Source organism: Bos taurus, chromosome 14, assembly GCF_002263795.3.
Source record: "Bos taurus isolate L1 Dominette 01449 registration number 42190680 breed Hereford chromosome 14, ARS-UCD2.0, whole genome shotgun sequence".
NCBI classification, from domain to species: Eukaryota; Metazoa; Chordata; class Mammalia; order Artiodactyla; family Bovidae; genus Bos; species Bos taurus.
Window position 1 is genome coordinate 37392041 of NC_037341.1, and position 21373 is coordinate 37413413.

A 21373-nucleotide genomic window follows, 5' to 3' on the forward strand; every position below is an offset into this window, starting at 1 on the left:
CTCTGTGGGCCGCCTCCTTGTAATCTCAGATGGTTGTAGCAGCTCCTGATACCGCATCTTCATATGACAGTGTCCAAAAGTAGTAAAGAGTAAGTCCCTGCTTGTGTCTTTTGAGAATGCAAAAAAACCTCTACAGAATTCCTTCTCTAGGTCTCGTGGGTCAGTTACCTTGCACACTCATGCTTTACCAATCCTTTTCAAATGGAATACAATTACTTGGTAGTTTTAGGCTTATTGACATTTGTCCCCTAGGGGCTAGATATGAACCCTTGGATATTGCTAAGGTCACCCAATAATAGAAAGTCAGAATTTAATTTGCAAGGAAGAAGAGGTGGGCTGTTTCAGTCCTTGATAGTATCTGCCTGTGTCTCACTGGGTTAATTCAGGTTATGTATCCATTCCTGAACCAATCACAGCAACCACCCATAGTCACATGACTACCTGTGATGCTATGGAGGTAGTGGCCTTGATGGTTCGTAGGGGTATTTTGTCAGTCTGCTCAACTCAGAGGAACCGAGTGGAAGAAGTTGGGTCCCTATTATTCAAACTGACTCCTAAGCTAACTGTCCTACCCAGAGGAGCAGGAAAACCCTTGTTAGATTCTTGACTCAACTGTTAATGAAGAAAAAAGGAATTCCTGTTCCTGTCATTCATCTGTGATCCAAGATTTGGGGTAGCTCATGAATATTTCAGAGTCACCATTGCACGTGAACCCCATGGTTAAGTATAAAGGAAAGCATGTGTTAAACAGGATCTCTCAGACAGAAGGCATGTTATAAGCTTCTCAACAGAACACTGTTATAATGGACCATCTGTAGAATGTGGACATGTTCGTTAGGCAGAGTAATTTATTGTAATGATACTTGGCATCATGAAATTTCACTGTTACTGTGCTTCTTCACCTCGCTATATCTTTGGGAAATTCTCCATTTTAAGATTTCTTTATATAAATGTGGATGATCAAAAGGCTTTACTGAAGAGATGATAATTTTGTGTTGGACACAGATGTGAATACGCATGGGATGAATCTGCTAGACTACATTTGAATTAAGTGGTTAAATGTTTCTATCATGACATTCTTCTCTTCAAAATGTATAACAGCCTCTTGTTCCCTATTGTGATGAGACTTCATTCTTCTTCCTGATTTTTGGACCCCTGGTAACCTGCTCTTCCCTGGGTTTTTAGTCATCATGCTTGTACTCTGTAACCTAACTTCTGCCTAAGTTTCCACTTCTGCCTTCTGACTTGGTGTGTGTGTGTTCTGACCACTGAAGTGTCCTTCCTCTGCTTTTCCAAATTCTTCCCATTCCTCATAGCCAAGCTTCCTTTCTCCTACTCTGCTAACTGGCATGGTTCTCCCTCCTCTTCGAACCCTGATTATCCCACTTAAGGAATTTTAGCATCTTAAATGCTCCACATTTCTTTGTTCACTAATTGTTTCCATGTGTACATCCTCTCTTGTCTCCTTAGTTACAGCTTTTGGAGATATAACAGGTAACTCTGGCTCAACTATTTTTCTGTACTCCCAGTGGCTACTAGAGATTTGAACTTGGATGTCTCAGAGTCATCTTAACTTTAACGAGACTGAAGCGGCACCTGTTACCTGCCCCTCCTTCCTGCTCCACCTCGCTCTTGTTGTAATCAGTTTCTGTAAAAAGCTTCTATGCAGTTACCCAAGCCACTCGTGATTCTGCCCTTTCTTTTAGGGACTCGTCATTCAGCCCGAGTCCTCTCAATTCTGTTCCTAAACATGTCTTGGTATCCCTTTCTCCATCCCTGACACCACTGGCTTGGTTCAAACCTTTGTGATCATTCACTGGGACCATTATTCTTCCAACAGATCTCCCTGGCTCCAGGCTCAATGCTTTATTTTTTATTGAAATATAATGGATTTACAATGTTGTGTTAGTTTCTGGTATACAGTAAAGTGATTCATATCTATATATGTATATATATTTTTTCACATTCTTTTCCATTATAGTTTATTACAAGATACAGTAGGACCTTTCTGTTTTTTATATGTAATAGAGTGTATCTGTTTATCCAAAACTCCAAGTTTATCCTTCCCCCTTCCCTTTCCCCTTTGTAACCATAAATTTGTTTTCTATGTCTGTGAGTCTGTTTCTGTTTAGTGAATAAGTTCATTAGTATCTTTTTTTTTTTAGATTTCACATATAAATGATATCATATGGTATTTGACTTTCTCTTTCTGACTGACTTCATTCAGTATGATAATTTCTAGTTTCAGCCATGTTGCTGGAAATGGCAATATTTCCTTATTTTTATGGCTGAGTAATATTCCATTGTACATATGTACCTCATCTTTATGCATTCACCTGTTGATGGACATTTAGGTTGCTTCCTTTGTCTGTTGTGAATAATGCTGCTATGAGCATTGTGATGCATGTATCTTTTTGGTAGCTTCTTAGTCTTTTTTTGGGATCAGCATTAAGCTCAAGCAGGGAATACCTTGGCTTCTAAGTTTCAGGCATTCACAGCTTTTAAATAGTCTCTCACAGTGCTCATTTAGGTGGCCAATGACATTTTTTGAAAGGATACAATATTCTGGACACAGAACCCAATCATTATTAGTTGTTTTTTCCTTTGTTTCACCGTTTCCCCAAATTTTAACAAAAATGATCCTAACCCATCTCCCTTCTTTCCCACCCACCCCAAATAATACACCAGTAAGTGGTGTTGGAGAAGACTCTTGAGAGTCCCTTGGACTGCAAGGAGATCCAATCAGTCCACTTTAAAGGAGATCAGCCCTGGCTATTCTTTGGAAGGAATGATGCTAAAGCTGAAACTCCAGTACTTTGGCCACCTCATTCGAAGAGTTGACTCACAGGAAAAGACTCTGATGCTGGGAGGGATTAGGGGCAGGAGAAGAGAAGGGGACGACAGAAGATGAGATGGCTGAATGGCATCACCGACTCGATGGATGCGAGTTTGAGTGAACTCCAGGAGGTGGTGATAGACAGGGAGGCTTGGCGTGCTGCGATTCATGGGGTCGCAAAGAGCTGGACACGACTGAGCAACTGAACTGAATGGCCAAAAACGACACACATGCTACTCTGTAAAAATGCAGAGTTAACACGATTGGGAAGAAGGCTGTGTGGATTGTGGAGATGCTTTTTGAAGATCTACAGTATCTCTTGCTCTCCTACATCCCATTCTGCGTTTTGTTCTTCAGAGAAGGCCATTTGCTTTTTTTTTTGGAAAGTTCAGAATGGGTTGCCGTCAAACACTGACCCTCCTTCCCTTCCCGTCCACTGGGATGGGTGTGCAAACTGTATAGCGTGGAATGGCCTTGAAGCCCTTGGGCTGCTGTAGAGCACAGAAACTATACTGGCTCTTCAAAGGACATCTTCTCAAGCCACCTTTATGGTGTCAAGACAAGGAGAACTTTTTCCCCACTTGAAACCCAGTCAGATGCGACAGGGGCTGGTATTCAAGAGAGTTAATTCCTGTCATCTTTTTTGTCATCATCCTCTGAGGGGTAAGAATGCCATGTCAGCCTTTCCTCATAGAAGGATATGACAACCTGTGGGCACTTGACATTGGGTTCCTTGGCAGGGACCAGGTCAGCCTCATCAGAGTTCTTCATGTCATCAGGAACATGAGTTCTCCACTGGAGTCTCTAGCTCCAATAATCTGCTCTGGTTCCAAACCCTGGGCAAAGCCTCGTGGCTTTTCTGACTCTTCTTTCTTCTTCTTTGGTTTGCTCTCCTCCCCCTTATCTTCCGAATCAGAATAAGCTTTGCGCTTGCCTGCCTCTGATTTATCTGTCTCGTATGCTGTTTTCTGTGACTGCAGAAACTCAGCAATGAGGTCAGGGCAATCCAGTTTCTCTTCTGGTTCCCATGTGTTATCCTCATCTGAGAACCCCTTCCACTTTAGGAGATACTCCACTTTGCCCTTTACTACTCAATGGTCTAAAACTTTCCCACTACATATTCTTCTTCCTCTTCTTCTAGCACCTCCTCCACTTTCTTCTTGTTTTATTTTTTCCCCATAATGCCCACGAGCTTTCTGGTATAAAGGATGATGCTGCTCAGGTCTTGTAGTTGTCAACCCTCCCTGAACTGGTTCAAGCATCCAGGCTGTCTCTTCTGTCCTCTTCCCAATTTACTATGTTTCCTCTCCAGCCCAATCTCCCAGCCGACCACCCAGCCCACGTGGCATTGTCTCGGTCTACTCAGACCAAAGAGCGACCCGCAAATGCCTTGTGGTCTGTACTTGCTCGTGATGAGAACTTCACTCAGCCAAATTGAGCTTCTACTGGTGGCATGAGCACCTGTGCACCTTCAGGTCAGCGGACATGGACTCAGGATCTGGAGTCACCAGGTGCTGTGCCAAATTCCTCGCAGTACCAGTTATGTGTGTTTGTGTTTCTTTCCTTCAGTGGACTATGAGATTTTTGTCTCTTAATACCTGCTATAAAGTAGCAACTCAATAAATGATAGATGAGTATATGATACAGCATCATGATCTCATTCATAATTTAAGTCTCTCATTGATGAAACAATATTAGGCCCAGTAGAGGCATTCAATACATCCTCTTCATTTGATGGATTATTTGCCAATGCCCAAGTCATGTAGTGTGAAGTGTCTTCTAATTTAACCTTTTGATCCATCTATGTTTTTATTTTTATTAAATGCATTATTGACTGAGTTTTTAGAACTGGTACTGGGTTTGCGTATCCTCTGGTTCCTTTACGGATAGAATTCTGAACATTTCAGAAAGTTGTTTGCTGATGTGCTCTGGGTATGATGGGGAATCACCTTAGGTTGAGCCTATGCTAGATCATATGTTATACTTATTTGTTTTTTCAAAGGAATGGGAGATACATGAATTAGAACATAATTTAGATATGGAAACCTACTCTGAACTCTCTGTTGGATTAATCATTAATATATTTTAAATTCCATATTTTGGGTGGAGGTAGGACATAAACTGTGGTGTTGGAGAAGACTCTTGAGAGTCCCTTGGACTGCAAGGAGATCCAACCGGTCCATCTTAAAGGAGATCAGTCCTGGGTGTTCATTGGAAGGACTGATGTTGAAGCTGAAACTCCAATACTTTGGCCACCTGATGCGAAGAGCTGACTCATTTGAAGACCCTGATGCTGGGAAGGATTGAGGATGGGAGGAAAAGGGGATGACAGAGGATGAGATGGTTGGATGGCATCACTGATTCAATGGACATGGGTTTGTGTGGACTCTGGGAGTTGGTGATGGACAGGGAGGCCTGGCGTGCTGCGGTTCATGGGGTTGCAAAGAGTCGGACACGACTGAGCGACTGAACTGAGGACATAAACATGTTAAGTGTAACTATATAAATACTTGTTAGTTGCTCAGTCATATCTGACTCTTTGTGACCCCATGGACTACTGTAGCCTGCCAGGTTCCTGTGTCTGTGGAATTCTCCAGGCAAGAATACTGGAGTGGGTAGCCATTCCCTTCTCAAGGGGATCTTCTCAACCCAGGGATTGAACCCTGTCTCCAGCACTGCAGGCAGATTCTTAACCATCTGAGCCACCAGGGAATCCCCTTGTAAGGCAAAGTCAATAAAAAGTTTCCAGGTAAAGTCTAAGTGGGGAGTTCTATTTTTCTAGGGATGAGTAACATCCAGGTGAGATTACATCCCTCTAGAAATAAAGCTGTCACACTGACGCAAGGATAGAGAGCCTGCTCTACTGATTTTGAAGGAGGAAACAGACAGAACAGGCTCCATCTTGAAAGCAGGACTCCATCTTGGGCCAGACTGTGGGCTTTGAGCTCTATGCCCAGTATCTATGGAAATGACATACCAACCGGAAAACCAGGCCCCCTGGATGGAAGAGCCCCAGGGCTCGTACCTAGACTCTCTGTTGCCTAAAAGAATACCCTAATTATCTGTGTAACTGAATAGAATCATAAATTCTATTATGCTTATTGGAGTATGACCACAGGCCTATTGATAATTGTCCACTGTTAACTACCTAGGCTTAAGGCATATGAATCACGGGTTAACTTTGATTGTGTCTTTCTTTTCCTTTGTTCAGACTAGTTTCAGGGAATTTGGGGAGGTGGGTTTGGGCACGTACACTTAGGGTATATACGGTTTTCAGAAAAACTGGTCAGGGTCTTTGGCTAAGAGGAGACTCTGCCTTGGGCCCGCCGGTGTAATAAACTGCACTCCATTGTCTGCATTGTCCTTCTGAGTGAGTTTGTTTCCCAGAATGCGTGGCTACAACAGTTTGATCAGCAATTCCTTAAAAGAGAATCTTCTGTATGACTCAGTCTTAACTGTGTAAGCCTCTCAAAGCTTTTAAATGGGGTTGGGCAGCAATTTTAATAATAGAAAATAATCGTTAATCTCAATGATTATTAACGTCAATTGCTCTTCTACTTTGTAATGAAGTGTCTTTCAGGTAGGACTTGACTCATTCCTTCTCCAAATTCCTCACCTGATGCTGGCTATGCGTTTCTGTTTGCACTCAAACTGCCAATGTTCTGGTCTTTTTTCGCCTCCTCTGATTCTTTGTTACCAGATCTCTTCTCCATTGTCACTTTTTGCTTCTGGTCATTTTTGTGGTCTTGCCTGCTTCTAATCTCTAGTGTCATATCTTCTATCTGCCACCCCTGCAGCTTGCTATTCTTTTTCTTCTGTTCCAGTTGTTACTTTAGTTTTTTGATCTTTCTTCTTCCTGACTCTGTTGCCAGTGTGTTCGGCTTTCCAGCTATTTCTAGCCAAGTATACCTCTCCTTCCTTGTTGTTATTGCTGTTCAAGGCCCAGTTGCTTCTTAGCTGGAAAGAGCAATACTGTTCATAGTTTTCTGATGTGTGAGGTCTGGTGTATCAAGAGTCGAGATACTGGAGCATAACAAAGGTGAAGTTCTTCATCCATGGGACAGAAGGTTTGCATATTCTCTCCCCATTCTATTAGGAATAGAGCCATTTTACTTAGGGAAGAGTTACTGCTTTCATGATCTGGTGAAGGAGACAGAAAATGCCCTCATTAATTTACCTATCTCTTCTATACTAGAGATAAGCTCCATATGGGTTGGAAACTTGCCATATTAATGTCTGCTATGTATTATATATATATTATGTGTGTATATATATATATATATATATATAAAATGTGTGTGTAATATTACACATTATAGACCATCTGCAGTTCAGTAAGTGTTTAAAATATGCTTCTTGAATGAAGAATGGCTGAATAGTAAGACATATGGCAGAGATATCAGGGCAGTGATTCTTATTAGAATCATTTAAGTCTCATTTAAAACACATAGTCTAGTTGTGACGAGTTCACACTCCTAATGCAGGGGACCCAGGTTTGATCCTTGGTCAGGGAACTAAGATCCTACATTCTGCATCTAAGAGTTCACATGCTGCAACCAATACCCAGCACGGCCAAATAAATAGATATTAAAAAAAAAAAAAACCATGCATTAATGCCTGGGTCCCCAAACTAGGCAAACTACTATTCTTAGATGTAATTTTCCCCTACATTTCAGAAATCTGTGCTTCTTAAAATTGATGAAATAATTGGAAGCATTTTTCTTTCTTAGTTGTAGATAAAATACACTTCAAATAGGCAGTGACATCTTAGATCGGATGAAACACAGTAAATCAGAATTTCTATAGCATGTAGCCTGGGCAGAAATGTAAAGTCCTCCCAGTGAGTCTGAAACATACCGAGAGTTATAAGGTTCTGTATTTAGGAGGCTTATATGAGGGAGAGATTAACAAGGGATCACTTACAACTACCTTTGAATTCTGAGCACAGCATCTGGTCTGTTGTAAACAACCAGTCCTCATTAGCTGAACCAAATAGAATTCCTCAGGGCACTGGAGAGGCCATTAAAATTACAATATGTATGTATTCTCTCTCTCTCTCTTTCTACATATATACACACATATACACACAAACACCATGTTTGCTCTCTAGGCATCTGTATCTATATTTATAGCTATGGTGTGTGTGTGTATGTATGTATGTGTATATATACATGTGTGTATGTATATATATATAGAGAGAGAGAGAGAGACTGCTGCTGCTGCTGCTAAGTCGCATCAGTCATGTCTGACTCTGTGTGACCCCATAGACGGCAGCCCACCAGGCTCCCCCATCCCTGGGATTCTCCAGGGAAGAACATTGGAGTGGGTTGCCATTTCCTCTCCAATGCATGAAAGTGAAAAGTGAAAGTGAAGTCGCTCAGTCGTGTCCAACTCTTAGCGACCCCATGGACTGCAGCCTACCAGGCTCCTCCGTCCATGGGATTTTCCAGGCAAGAGTACTGGAGAGAGAGACTGCTGCTGCTGCTGCTAAGTCACTTCAGTCGTGTCCGACTCTGTGCGACCCCATAGACGGCAGCCCACCAGGCTCCTCTGTCCGTGGGATTCTCTAGGCAAGAACACGAGTGGGTTGCCATTTCCTCCTCCAATGCATGAAAGTGAAAAGTCAAAATGAAGTCGCTCAGTCGTGTCCGACTCTTAGTGACCCCATGGACTGCAGCCTACGAGGCTCCTCTGTCTATGGGATTTTCCAGGCAAGAGTACTGGAGTGGGGTGCCATTGCCTTCTCCAGATAGAGAGATTAACATCCTATAATTTCAGTGGCCTCTCCAATGCCCTGAGGAATTCCACTTTGTTCAGCTAATGAGGACTGGTTGTTTACAACAGACCACATACTGTCTACACTGTAGATGATATGGGGCTTCCCTGGTAGCTCAGATGATAAAGAATCTGCCTGCAAAGCAGGAGACCCAGGTTCAATCCCTGGGTTGGGAAGTTTCCTTGGAGAAGGGAATGGAAACCCACTCCAGTATTCTTGTCTGGAGAATCCATGGACAGAGAAGCCTGGTGGGCTACAGTCCATGGCATTGGAAAGAGTCAGACATGACTGAGTGACTAACACTTTCACACTTATTCAGATGATATAGTAACTGTCCTAAATGACAATCAGGCATTTCCCAGGTGAGTTAGAAGTCTAAGAGAACCAAGCAAAGGCAGACAAGTACAGCCCCTTGAAGTGCATCTGGGTGGGTGTCATTGGAGGGGAGGCAAGTCAGGGGTATGGGTGGAGGAGGCTGGGAAGAGGGTCATTTTACTCTTTATGTTGTTGTTCAGTCATTCAGTCATGTCCAGCTCTTCGTTCAGTCATGTCCAGCTCTTTGCAATTGCATGGACTGCAGCACACCAGGCTCCTCTGTCCTCCACTGTCTCCTAGAGTTTATTCAAATTCATGTGCATTGAATCAGTGATACTATTTAAACGTCTCATCATCTGCCTCCCTCTTCTTTTGCCTTCAATCTTTCCCAGCATCAGGGTCTTTTCCAATGAATCGGCTCTTCTAATTAGGTGGCCAGAGTATTGGAACTTCAGCTACAGCATCTGTCCTTCCAGTGAATGTTCAGGACTGATTTCCTTTAGGATTGACTGGTTTGAATTCCTTGCTATCCAAGGGACTTTCAAGAGTCTTCTCCAATACCACAGTTCAAAGCATCAGTTCTTCAGTGCTCAGCCTTCTTCATGGTCCAACTCTCACATACATACATGACTGCTGGAAAAACTACAGCTTTAACTATACAGACCTTTATTGGCAAAGTAATGTCTCTGCTTTTTAATATGCTGTCTAGGTTTGTCATAGCTTTCTTCCAAGAAGCAAGTGTCTTTTAATTTTGTGGCTGCAGTTACTGTCATCAGTGATTTTGGAGCCCAAGAAAATAAAGTCTGTCACTGTTTCCATTGTTTCCCATCTATTTGCCATGAAGTGATGGGACCGGATGCCGTGATCTCCATTTTTTTTTTTAAATATTGAGTTTCAAGCCAGTTTTTTCATTCTCCTCTTTCACCCTCATCAAGGGGCTCTTTAGTTCCTCTTCGCTTTCTGTCATTAGTGGTATTCTCTGCGTATCTGAGGTTATTGATATTTCTCCTGGCAGTCTTTATTCCATTTTGTGATTCACCTAGCCTGGCATTTTGCCTGATGTACTCTGCATATAAGTTAAATAAACAGAGTGACAACATACAGCCTTGACGTACTCCTTTCCCAATTCATGTCTGGTTCTAACTGTTGCTTCTTGACCTGCATACAGGTTTCTCAGGAGGCAGGTAGGAGGATCTGGTATTCCCATCTTTTGAATTTTCTACAGTTTGCTGTGATCCACACAGTCAAAGGCTTTTACATAGTCAATGAAGCAGAAGTAGAAAACATCTACTTGCTTTCTTTTCTTGCTTTCTCTATGACACAGCAAATGTTGGCAATTTGATCTCTGTTTCCTCCACCTTTTCTAAGCCCAGCTTGTACATCTGGAAGTTCTTGGTTCACGTACCGCTAAAACCTAGCTTGAAGGATTTTGAGCATACTTGCTAGCCTGTGAAATGAGTGCAATTGTGCAATAGTTTGAACATTCTTTGGCATTGCCCTTGTTTGGGGTTGGAATGAAATCTGACCTTTTCTAGTCCTGTGGCCACTGCTCAGTTTTCCAAATTTGCTGAAATAGTGAGTGTAGCACTTTGACAACATCATCTTTTGGGATTTTAAATAGGATTATTTAGAATTTTAGAATTGTAAATTACTCAACTGGAATTCCATCCCCCGCCCCCCCCAACTCTGTTGTAGTAATGCTTCCTAAGGCCCACTTGACTTCACACTTCAGGATCTCTGGCTCTAGGTGAGTGACCATACCATCATGGTTATCCAGGTCATTAAGACGTTTTTTCGTATAGTTCTTCTATGTGTTATTGCCACCTCTACTTAATATCTTCTGCTTCTATTAGGTCTTTACCACTTCTGTCCTTTACTGTGCCCATCCTTGCATAAAATGTTCCCTTGATATCTCCAATTTTCTTGAAGAGATCTCTAGTCTTTCCCATTCTATTATTTTCCTGTATTTATTTGCATTCACTTATGAAAGCCTTATCTCTCCTTGCTGTTCTCTAGAACTCTGCATCCAGTTGAGTATATCTTGCCTTTTCTCCTTTGCCTTTCACTTCTCTTCTTTCCTCAGCTATTTGTAAAGCCTTCTTAGACGACCACTTTACCTTCCTGCATTTCTTTTTCTTGGGGATGGTTTTGGTCACTGCCTCCTGTACAAATTATGAACTTCCATCCATGGCTCTTTAGGCACTCTGTCTACCAGATCTAATCCCTTGAATCTATTCTTTACTTCCATTATATAGTCATAAGGGATTTGATTTAGGTCATTCTGAATGGTCTAGTGGTTTTCCCTGCGTTCTTCAACTTAAACCTAAATTTTGCAACAAGGAGCCGATGACCTGAGCCACAGTCAGCTCCTAGTCTTGCTTTTGCTGACTGTATAGAGCTTCTCCATCTTCAGCTGCAAAGAATATAATTAATTCTGATTTTGGTATTGATCATCTGCTGATGTTCACGTAGAGAGTTGTCTCTTGAATTGTTGGCAAGGGTGTTTGCCGTGACCAGCATGTTCTCTTGTTACCCTTTACCCTGCTTCATTTTGTACTTGAAGGCCAAACTTGCCTGTTGCTCCAGGTATCTCTTGACTTCCTCCTTTTGCATTTTCAATCCCCTATAATGAAAAGGATATCTTTTTTTGGTGTAAGTTCTAGAAGGTCTTATAGGTCTTCATAGAATCATTCAACTTCAGCTTCTTCAGCATCTGTGGTTAGGTCATAGACTTGGATTACTGTGATGTTAAGTGGCTTCCCTTGGCAATGAACTGAGATCATTCTGTCATTTTTGAGGTTGCACCCAAGTACTGCATTTTGGATTCTTCTGTTGACTATGAGGGGTACTCCTTTTTTTTAAAAAAAATAAGGGATTCTTTTCCACAGTAGTAGATATAATGGTCATCCAAATTAAATTCACTCATTCTCTGTCCATTTTAGTTTACTAATTCCTAAGATATCAATGTTCAATCTTCCATCTCCTGCTTGCTGCTGCTGCTGCTGCTAAGTCACGTCAGTTGTGTCCGACTTTGTGCAACCCCATAGACAGCACCCAACAGGCTCCTCCATCCCTAGGATTCTCCAGGCAAGAATACTGGAGTGGATTGCCATTTCCTTCTCCAGTCTCCTGCTTGACCATGTCCAATTTGCCTTGATTCATGGACCTAACATTCCAGGTTCCTATGCAAAATTGTTCTTTCCAGCATCAGTCTTTCCTTTCACTACCAGACATATCCACAACTAAGCATTGTTTGCCTTTGGCCAAGCAGCTTCATTCTTTCTAGAGCTATTATTAATTGCCCTTCACTCTTCCTCAGGGGCATATTGGGCACCTTCAAACTGAGGAAGCTTATCTTCTGGTGTCATATCTTTTTGCCTTTCATATTGTTCATGGAGTTTTCAGGGCAAGAATACCGGGGTGCTTTGTCATTTCCTTCTCCATGGACCGTTGTTTGTCTGAACTCTTCATTATGACCCGTCTATCTGTGGGAGGCCCTGTGCAGCATGGTTCATAGCTTCATTGAGTTACACAAGCCCCTTCTCCACGATAAGGCTGTGATTGATGCCCAAAGTACATTCTGTTGGGACTGATTTGAGAGGAGGCCAATGGGCAGTTAAGAATTCAGAGCAAATTTAATTGAGGATCCAATCTGTCAAAATTCTAAGCAGGCCAGGAATTTCTTCAGTCACCTCCCAGCTCCCATTTTGGTGACGTTTTTGCTTTGTATCAAATTCCCACAGCCTCACACCTCTGCTTGGCTGGCCTAGTCGTTTCCCCAGGCTTCCCTCCTTCTGTCTTTTGGACCTCACTGCAATCCAAAGCATCTCCAGCGATTCACGGACTTGGTCATTTTCTTCCTGCTTCAGGGCTGCCCGCCTCCAGGGGGAGCCACTCACACTGCGGTCTTGGAGAATGGTGCCCATCCGTACCGCTCAGTGGTGCCGGGGTCACTAGGTGCTGCCGCCTTCTTTTGTTTACAAGTTTATACAGGCCTTCTGAGGCCCTGGCCTTTTTCATGGAATTGGTCCCACAGAAAGAAGTTTAGGTTTCCTGGTTGATTATGGAGGAAGGTTTGTTTGTTTGCTTTTTGATTGAGTCAGTCTTCTATCAGAGGCAGCTTGATCCCATAGTTGGTGAGAGTATAGGCTTTGGAGGAAAACTGAGTTTAATTCCTCACCCCCTAAAACAGTACATGAGGGATAATGCCTTGCTGTTGGTAACTACATTTTCTCTTCTGGAAAATGGGGATAATAATAGTACTTATCTCACTGATAATCCTCATTGGTGTGAGGATTAAGGAGTTTAATATGATAAAGCTTCTAAGATAGTATCTGTCACATGGTAAGTACTCAAAACCCTCAGAGAATATTATTTGCTCAACCCTTCCATACCATAAGATTGAGAGCAGGAGGAGAAGAGGGCGACAGAGGATGAGATGATTGGATGGCATCACTGACTCAGGGGACATGAGTTTGAGCAAACTCCAGGAGATAGTGAAGGACAGGGAAGCCTGGTGTGCTGCAGTCCATGAGGTTGCAAAGAGTCAGACATGACTGAGTGACTAAACAACAACCTCCCTTCTACATGTAATGTAATTTTCTGCTTTCAAGAGTTGCTTGCTATTTCTGGTATTGTTAATTTGGCCACAAGGAGGAGAATAATGGTAGAAGTGTGCTAGCTAATTTAGTAGCAATGTTCATTTCAGATTTAATTGTGGTCCTGAATGTCTAAATTACCTACAACTTTGGTAATAATTCTTCGCTTTACCATGTTCTGTTTGGCAAAAAAAGTTTGATGAAATTCACAGGAGGACAAAAATTAGCTTGATGAAACCGACTCACTATATCATTAAGCATGAGCATTCTTTGGAATATCTTCACTTAGAGATTCTAAAATGATATATCTAAAGTTAGTCTAGAAGACTGGTGGAAAGAGAAGCATCAAATCTCCTCCTCCTGAAACTGGGGCTCTAGGTCTCCAGGTTGACATCATGGCTGATCTTTTATTTTATGGTTAATGAAGTTCAGGCTTGGCCTTGTGATACCATGCACAAGCTTAATGGTGCTTCCTAATGCACTACATAAGCAGGATTGATTTGAAGAAGAAATTAGCCCAATATCAGGAGCTTCTTGTTTCATATTAAACTTTTAAAACCAATCAGAAGCAAACTTAGTCAAGTCTCTGCAGACCATATTTTATTGACAGTTTATTGCAAAGGCGGCTCACTCCGATTTTTAAGTTAATGTTAGTTATGGAACAATGTCAGATTTCAGAGGAGCACACAGAACGTCTAACCTATTTTCAAAAAGCAGGTCAAATTTAGCATCTGGAGGATAACTTGCAATTTGGTTGAAAATAATTGAACAAGTTTAACATAAAATTCAATAAAGGGATCAGGGTATTCTAAGTTTAAAATTCTGAGATAAATGGCCCAAGGCTCTTGTCAACTGTCATTATTGCAAAGTCCAAGAGGGTTCCTGGGTTTCCATTTTCTCAGAGTGTATCTGTCTTGTTAAAAGAAGATTGTGCTGAATCACTTGTCTTGGTATTTCTTTAGAAAGACATTTTCAAAAAAAGTTAGAGATTTCACCACTCTAAGAAGTGAGGTTTCCTTCTACTATACTGAAGTATGGTAGAAGGAAAGCAGACTATAGAAGTGGTTTGAGCTCACTGCTTCTAGGAAGACGAAAGAAGAGAGGGAAATGGAGAGTCTTAAGTCATGTTTCCCAGAAGCAGACCTGGAGAGTGCGTTCACGTGTGAGTAAGTGATGCATTCAAGGCAGTAGCCAGGGAGATGGGGAAGGAAGGGGGGCCTCAGAAGGAAGGACTTCCACCCCCAACCCTCCAGGGGAACTTGAGGGTTTGTCCCAACCCACAGCAAGGCTGCTGAGGCTCTTATGTTCCTGCCCCATTAGCTATTGGTTAAGGACCGTGACTGCAGCCATGAAATTAAAAGACATCTGCTCCTTGGAAGAAAAGCTGTGACAGACCTAGGGTATTAAAAATCAAGACATCACTTTACTGACAAAGGTCCGCATAGCCAAAGTTATGGTTTTTCCATAGTCATGTACGGATGTGAAAGTGGGACCATAAAGAAGGCTGAGCACTGAACAATCGATGCTTTCAAACTGTGGTGAAGACTGTGGAGAAGACTCTTGAGAGTTCCTTGGACAGCAAGGAGATCAGTCCAGAAAATCCTAAAGGAAAGCAACTCTGAATACTCATTGGAGGGACTGATGCTGAAGTTCTAGTACTCTGGCCACCTGATTAGAAGAGTCAACTCATTGGAAAAGACCCTGATGCTGGGAAAGATTGAAGGCAAAGGAGAAGAGGGCAACCAATGATGAGATGGTTGGATGGCATCATTGACTCAGTGGAAACGAGTTTGAGCGAATGCCAGGAGATAGTGAAGGATAGGTAAGCCTGGTGTGCTGCAGTCCCTGGGATTGCAAAGACTGCAGGGAGACATTACACTAACCTTATTCCTCATCCTCCACTAAGGGGAAGAGGGTTAGGCACTAGGAACACACATTCACAGACAAGTCTACTTTCTAGGCTTGCAGGTGAAGTGGACTCTGAGAACTCTTTCAGAGAAGACCCTTCAGTGCTGGCTGTTGAAGGTGAAAGCCAGGGAGCTGTCTTAATGCATAAAGGTAACCCCAGAGGACCTGTGCAAAGTGCTGACCTCATCCTCCATAGAGAAGAAAAGGAAAGGAGCTGGGGCGCCTTGATTTTCTCCCTGACTCCCCACTCCCTGGGCCAAGCTTTAATGCGGGTGCTTCTAGTAACAACTGGATATGAGGGGACCATGCAGGACAGAGCCGGGTCTCCGTTGTCTTCCACAGAGCACGGAAGATGTCTGCATGTTCCCACACACAGGCGGACAGCACTGGGTCGGGGGCAACCGGGAGGCGGCAGACCCCAGGGGACAGCAGGGTCCCAGTGAGAACTGCAGTGAACACAGGAGCCTGGCAGCAGGGAGAGCTGCGAGGTCACAAGGCCAGTGCATGGCAATGCAGGTGAAGCTGGGCTTTGCTGAAAGGCATCCCCGGGCATAGACGAGGCTAAGCTGAAGGGCTCAGTGCCCTTTCTTCTTGGTGTTCTAGTTTGGGCTCCTGTTTGGTAGGCTTCTCCCCATCTTGGACAGTAAGACGCCTCAGAGCCAAGCCTGGAGGAGGTGAGAAAAGGATCAAGTGCTTTGGCCTAGTTCTGTGTTACTCATTCGGTCACATCTGACTCTTTGCTACCCCATGGACTCTTGCCCACCAGGCTCCTCTGTCCGTGAAATTCTTCAGGCAAGAATACTGGAGTGGGTTGCCATTTCCTTCTCCAGGGGATCTTCCTGGCCCAGGAATTGAACCCAGGTCTCCTGCATTGCAAGCAGATTCTTTATCATCTCAGCCACCAGGGAAGACCTAGGCTTGAAATTCACAGGTGAGAGATAAAAGGGACTTCAGAAATCATCAGAGGAGGAAGAGGGGCAGGCAGAAGCACTCCCCTGCCATAAGGGGTAGAAGTGCATCTGGCTTCTGCTCCTTCTCCTGCGTGCTATGGGGGTAGGGGCAAAAGGATGGATGACTGGAGGTTGAGGAATAAGGTTAGTCTCCTGTGTCCATTTTTGCAAAGCCTTCCTCCTCTAGTTGACCTTAGATGCCTTAATCAGAAAACTATGGCCTCTCACTGTGGCCAGCTTCATCTAACATAGAACTTTTCAACATCTCATTTTCCTCGATGCTCTGATATCAACTGGCTGACTTTCCAAATCATTGACAGCAAGGTATTAATACCTTCCTCTCATGCTCATAGCTTAATGGGCTTCCTTTTCCAAGGTTATCTGCAGAGAAGAAGGGTACAGTCCTTTTGTATTTGAAAACTCATTTTAAACATTATTGTAAAAACAGCCCAGGTTCATTTTAGAAAATTTGTTGTTGTTCAGTTGCTTAAGTCCTGTCCGACACTTTGCAACCCCATGGACTGCAGCACTCCAGGCCTCCCTGTCCTTCACTATCTCCTGGAGTTTGCTCAAACTCAATGTCCATTGAGTCAGTGATGCTGACATCTCATCCTCTGTTACCCCCTTCTTTTCCCGCCCTCAATCTTTCCTAGCATCAGGGTATTTTCCAATGAGTTGGCTCTTCACATCAGGTGGCCAAAGTATTGGCGCTTCAGCATCAGTCCTGTAGAAAAATAAAAAAAAGAAATACCAACAATTCTACAACCCAAAGAAAACCATTGTTTATGTTTTGGCCTGAATCCTTCTCATCTTTTTATCAATTCATAAATAATGAAGACATACAGACATATATACTTAGATTATTTGCATTTTAACAGAAGAACTTGAGGGAGGCGGTGGAAGTTCTCAGCCAAAGGAAAAAGTTAGTGCCAGGGATATGTGTTAACCCCTTTCCAGACATTGACTCAGTTGATGCATGGGGCAGGAGTGAGTCTAGTCAACAGCCTGACACTCTATCCCCTGTTGAACTAGCTTAGGGCTGGGCCTTAGACAGGTCAGGTTGTAGGCTTGGAGACTTTGGAGAGTAGGCATTCAAATATAAAGATGTAGGGGAGGCAGATGGGAGCCATGGTTGGAGCAACCCCCAGACTGAGCTCACAGTGGATTTTCTGGCCTGGAAAGGAATCTGAGTCAACTTTTGTTCAACTGGTGACAGGCCCTTTGTACTTGCTTTTGTTCATACACTAAGCTAAATCTTAAACATTCAGAAACTCTTAAGACAATGCTTGTGCCTTTTGTAGGTGTAAAAATTCACTGTGTTCAAGGAATGGGCAGGTTACATGTCACAGGCTGAGTACTTCTAGATGTGCACTCTAGGATGGAATTTAGTGAGCAAAACACTAATTGGTAAGTGCCCTAGAGAACAACACCCATGGGAGGGAGGGAAGGAAAGGAAGCAGAACTGGAAAGAAGACGGTGAGTCACGATGCATGCTGAGAGCCTCATCCAAACTCAGCAGGGTTCTGAAGTGGGAATGACCCATCAGAGTCATCCTGTGTTGGGCCAAGATGGCCTGGCCTTTCTCCCCTTCTTGTCTCCATCAGTCTTTGGATGCCCTGGAAGAGGTGTGATCTAGGGACAGGCAGCTGCCTGCCACTGAGACAAACCCTGAAGGAGCTGACAGTTGCTTGTGACAGACAGGTCCTTCCATGAGAGGGGATCTGGACAGTTCATCTTAGTGTCCGTCAATTACGTAGGTGGGATTAAGACACAGTGGTATGCTGGGGAGGGTGGTGAACTTGTGGAGCAGGCTGCAGGCAATGGCCAAAGTCAAATTTAATTCATGAAAGTGCTGCGCTGGCCACGCAAAACACATTTTGGGGTAGATTCTGGACTTGTCCTCTTGTCTAGAGCTTCTCTGCTCCAGCACTTGCTGGCTCTGAGACCTAGGACAGGACAGTCTGTGTGTGTTTCAGCTGACTTATCTGAAAAAAAAAAATTGGATAATAATTATATCTACTTTGAAAAGTTTGTTATAAGAATTACATGTAATCTGTAATAAAACACTAAGCAGGGCATATTGTTATCAATAACAATGTTATTTGCTTTTATGGTATTGGTAATACTAATTATTACCTTCAGATTACCTAAAAGCTCCTGGTGTTGATGACTCTGTGACCCTCAAGTCTTAATCTTAGCCATGTCTCCTAGCCTCAAAATCTATTCTCTTTGCCTACTGGATTTTCCCATCTGATTCCAACTCACCTGAAAGTCAATGTCCTCAAACAGAATTTATGACCTGTATCACCTCCCTAACCCCTGGCTTTCTGCATTCACCATCTCTCCAATCTCTTCCGCGTATTTCTTTCTTTCTTTCTTTTAAGTTTTTATTTGGCTGTGCTGGGCCTTGGTTTTGGCACTCAGGAATTTTATCTGTAGCATGTGGGATCTAGTTTGCCAACCAGGGATGAACCTGGACCCCCTGCATTGGGAGTGTGGAGTCTTAGCCATTGGACCACCAGGGAAGTCCCATTTTCTGTGTATTTCACAGTCACCCAATATTGTCTTTCTTTCTCTCCTTTTCCCCCCAGATTCCACCCAGGCCTCCGTCCCCATTCCATCTTCTGAAGTGTTTCTGGAAACCTCCTCTTTTCCGTGACTGATTTTGGCTCTCATCCTGCTATCCACTTCTGATAACTCAATTTCATTTTCCAGATGGAAAAGATGCGAAGGAGATTATTTTCCAGATGCGAAGGAGATTATTTCAATACAAAACCACAGTGACCGCCTCATTTGTTCCAGCAGAAGTGCGAAACTCCTCAGACTGCTTTTTGTGATCTGGACTTGACCTACACTCCAAACCTTGTCTTTAACAACCTTTTGCCAATATGCAGCCAATTCCATAACCTGAGTCCTTGCTGCAAGGCTGGCACGTCTGCAGTTTCATGAATAAGGCTTTCTCAAGAAGGCTGCCTCCATCCTTGCCCACCCTCCTGGAGAATTTTAAATTATCTGTAAATTCTAAGTTCGCTTATCTCCTTGTCTCTGATGTGTCTCTCCTGATCAAATTCAGGCATTGTCTTTTTAAAAATAATTCTCTATCACTCCTCTATTTAAAATTTATTTTTTCAGTAAACACTCACTGAGTTCCCATCAAATGCTGAGCAATCTGTTCAATGCAGCTGTTACAATGAGTTTTTCGTTATATGTCTAGCTAGTAAAGTTATGAGGTCTGGGGTACTGGCTCTCTTAATCTTGCATGCCTTGTATCCAGCTTAGTTCCTTGTATGTAGTAGGTGCTCAATTTATGCTGTTTGTATAAATCAAAATAATATGATAGGATTTTCAAAACACACAATCGGGACAGATGGTCTGGTAAAGTATGTTTTTCTTATTAGTAGGTGTATTTATATAGATTCCTCTTAAAATTTTATTTTTTTCTGTTGGTCATGTTGAAAAAAACACAAAGACATAGAACAGGACATGTCTCCCCAGTTGGTTGCTGTTTAGTTGCTCAGTCCTCTCCGACTATTTGCGACCCCATGGACTGCAGCACTCCAGGCTTCCTTGTCCTTCCCTGTCTCCTGGAGCTTGCTCAAACTCATGTCCATTGAGTTGGTGATGCCATCCAACCATCTTGTCCTCTGTCGCCCCCTTCTCCTCCTGTCCTCAATCTTTCCCAGCATCAGGGTCTTTTCCAGTGAGTCACCTCTTTGCATCAGGTGGCCAAGGTATTGGAGCTTCAGTTTTAGCATCAGTCCTTCCAAATAATATTCAGGATTGATTTCCTTTAGAATTGACTGGTTTGATCTCCTTGCAGTCCAAGGGACTCTCAAGAGTCTTTTCCAACACCACAGTTCAGAAACATCAATTCTCCGGCACTCAGTCTTCTTTACGGTCCAACTCTCACATCCATACATGACTACTGGAAAAAGTAATGTCTCTGCTTTTTAATACTCTGTCTAGGTTTGTCATAGTTTTTCTTCCAAGGAGAATACATCTTTTAATCTCATGACTGCAGTCACCATCCTCAGTGATTTTGGAGCCCCCCAAAATAAAGTCTCTCACTGTTTCCATTATTTCCCCATCTATTTGCCATGAAGTGATGGGACCGGATGCCATGATCTTAGTTTTTTGAATGTTGAGTTTTAAGCCAGTTTTTTCACTCCTCTTTCACCTTCATCAAGAGACTCTTTTAGTTTCTCTTCATTTTCTACCATAAGGGTGGTGTCATCTACAAATCTGAGGTTATTGATATTTCTCCCAGCAATCTTGATTCCAGCCTGTGTTTCATCCAGTCTGACATTTCACATGATGTACTCTGCAGATAAGTTAAATAAGCAGGGTGGCAATACACAGCCTTGATGTACTCCTTTCCCAATTTGGAACCAGTCAGTCGTTCCATGTCCGGTTCTTACTGTTGCTTCCTGACCTGCATACAGATTTCTCAGGAGGCAGGTAAGGTGGTCTGGTATTCCCATCTCTAAGAATTTTCCAATTTGTTGTGATGCATACAGTCAAAGGCTTTAGTGGAGTCAATATAGTAGAAGTAGATGTTTTTCTGGAACTCTATTGCTTTTTCAATGATCCAGTGGATGTTGGCAATTTGATCTCTGGTTCCTCTGCCTTTTCTAAATCCAGCTTGAACATCTGGGGATTCTCAGTTTATGTACTGTTGAAGCCTTGCTTGGAGAATTTTGAGCATTACTTTGCTAGCATCGGAAATGAGTGCAATTGTGTGGTAGTTTGAACATTCTTTGGTATTGCCTTTCTTTGGGATTGGTATGAAAACTGACCTTTTCCAGTCCTGTGGCCACTGCTGAGTTTTCCAAATTTGTTGGCATATTGAGTGCATCACTTTCATAGCATCATCTTTTAGGATTTGAAATAGCTCAACTGGAATTCCATCACTTCCACTAGCTTTGTTTGTAGTGATGCTTTCCAAGGCCCACTTGACTTCACATTCCAGGATGTCTGGCTCTAGGTGAGT

At 42.9% G+C, this 21373-nt stretch overlaps 1 long non-coding RNA gene and 1 pseudogene across 1 annotated transcript in view; one reads left to right on the forward strand and one right to left on the reverse strand.

Annotated features, from left to right (window-relative positions):
• Nucleotides 1-21373, forward strand: part of LOC112449517 (uncharacterized) — a 128680-nt gene that overhangs the window by 39777 nt on the left and 67530 nt on the right. The window lies entirely within an intron of this gene.
• Nucleotides 3342-4016, reverse strand: LOC781682 (chromobox protein homolog 1-like; annotated as a pseudogene).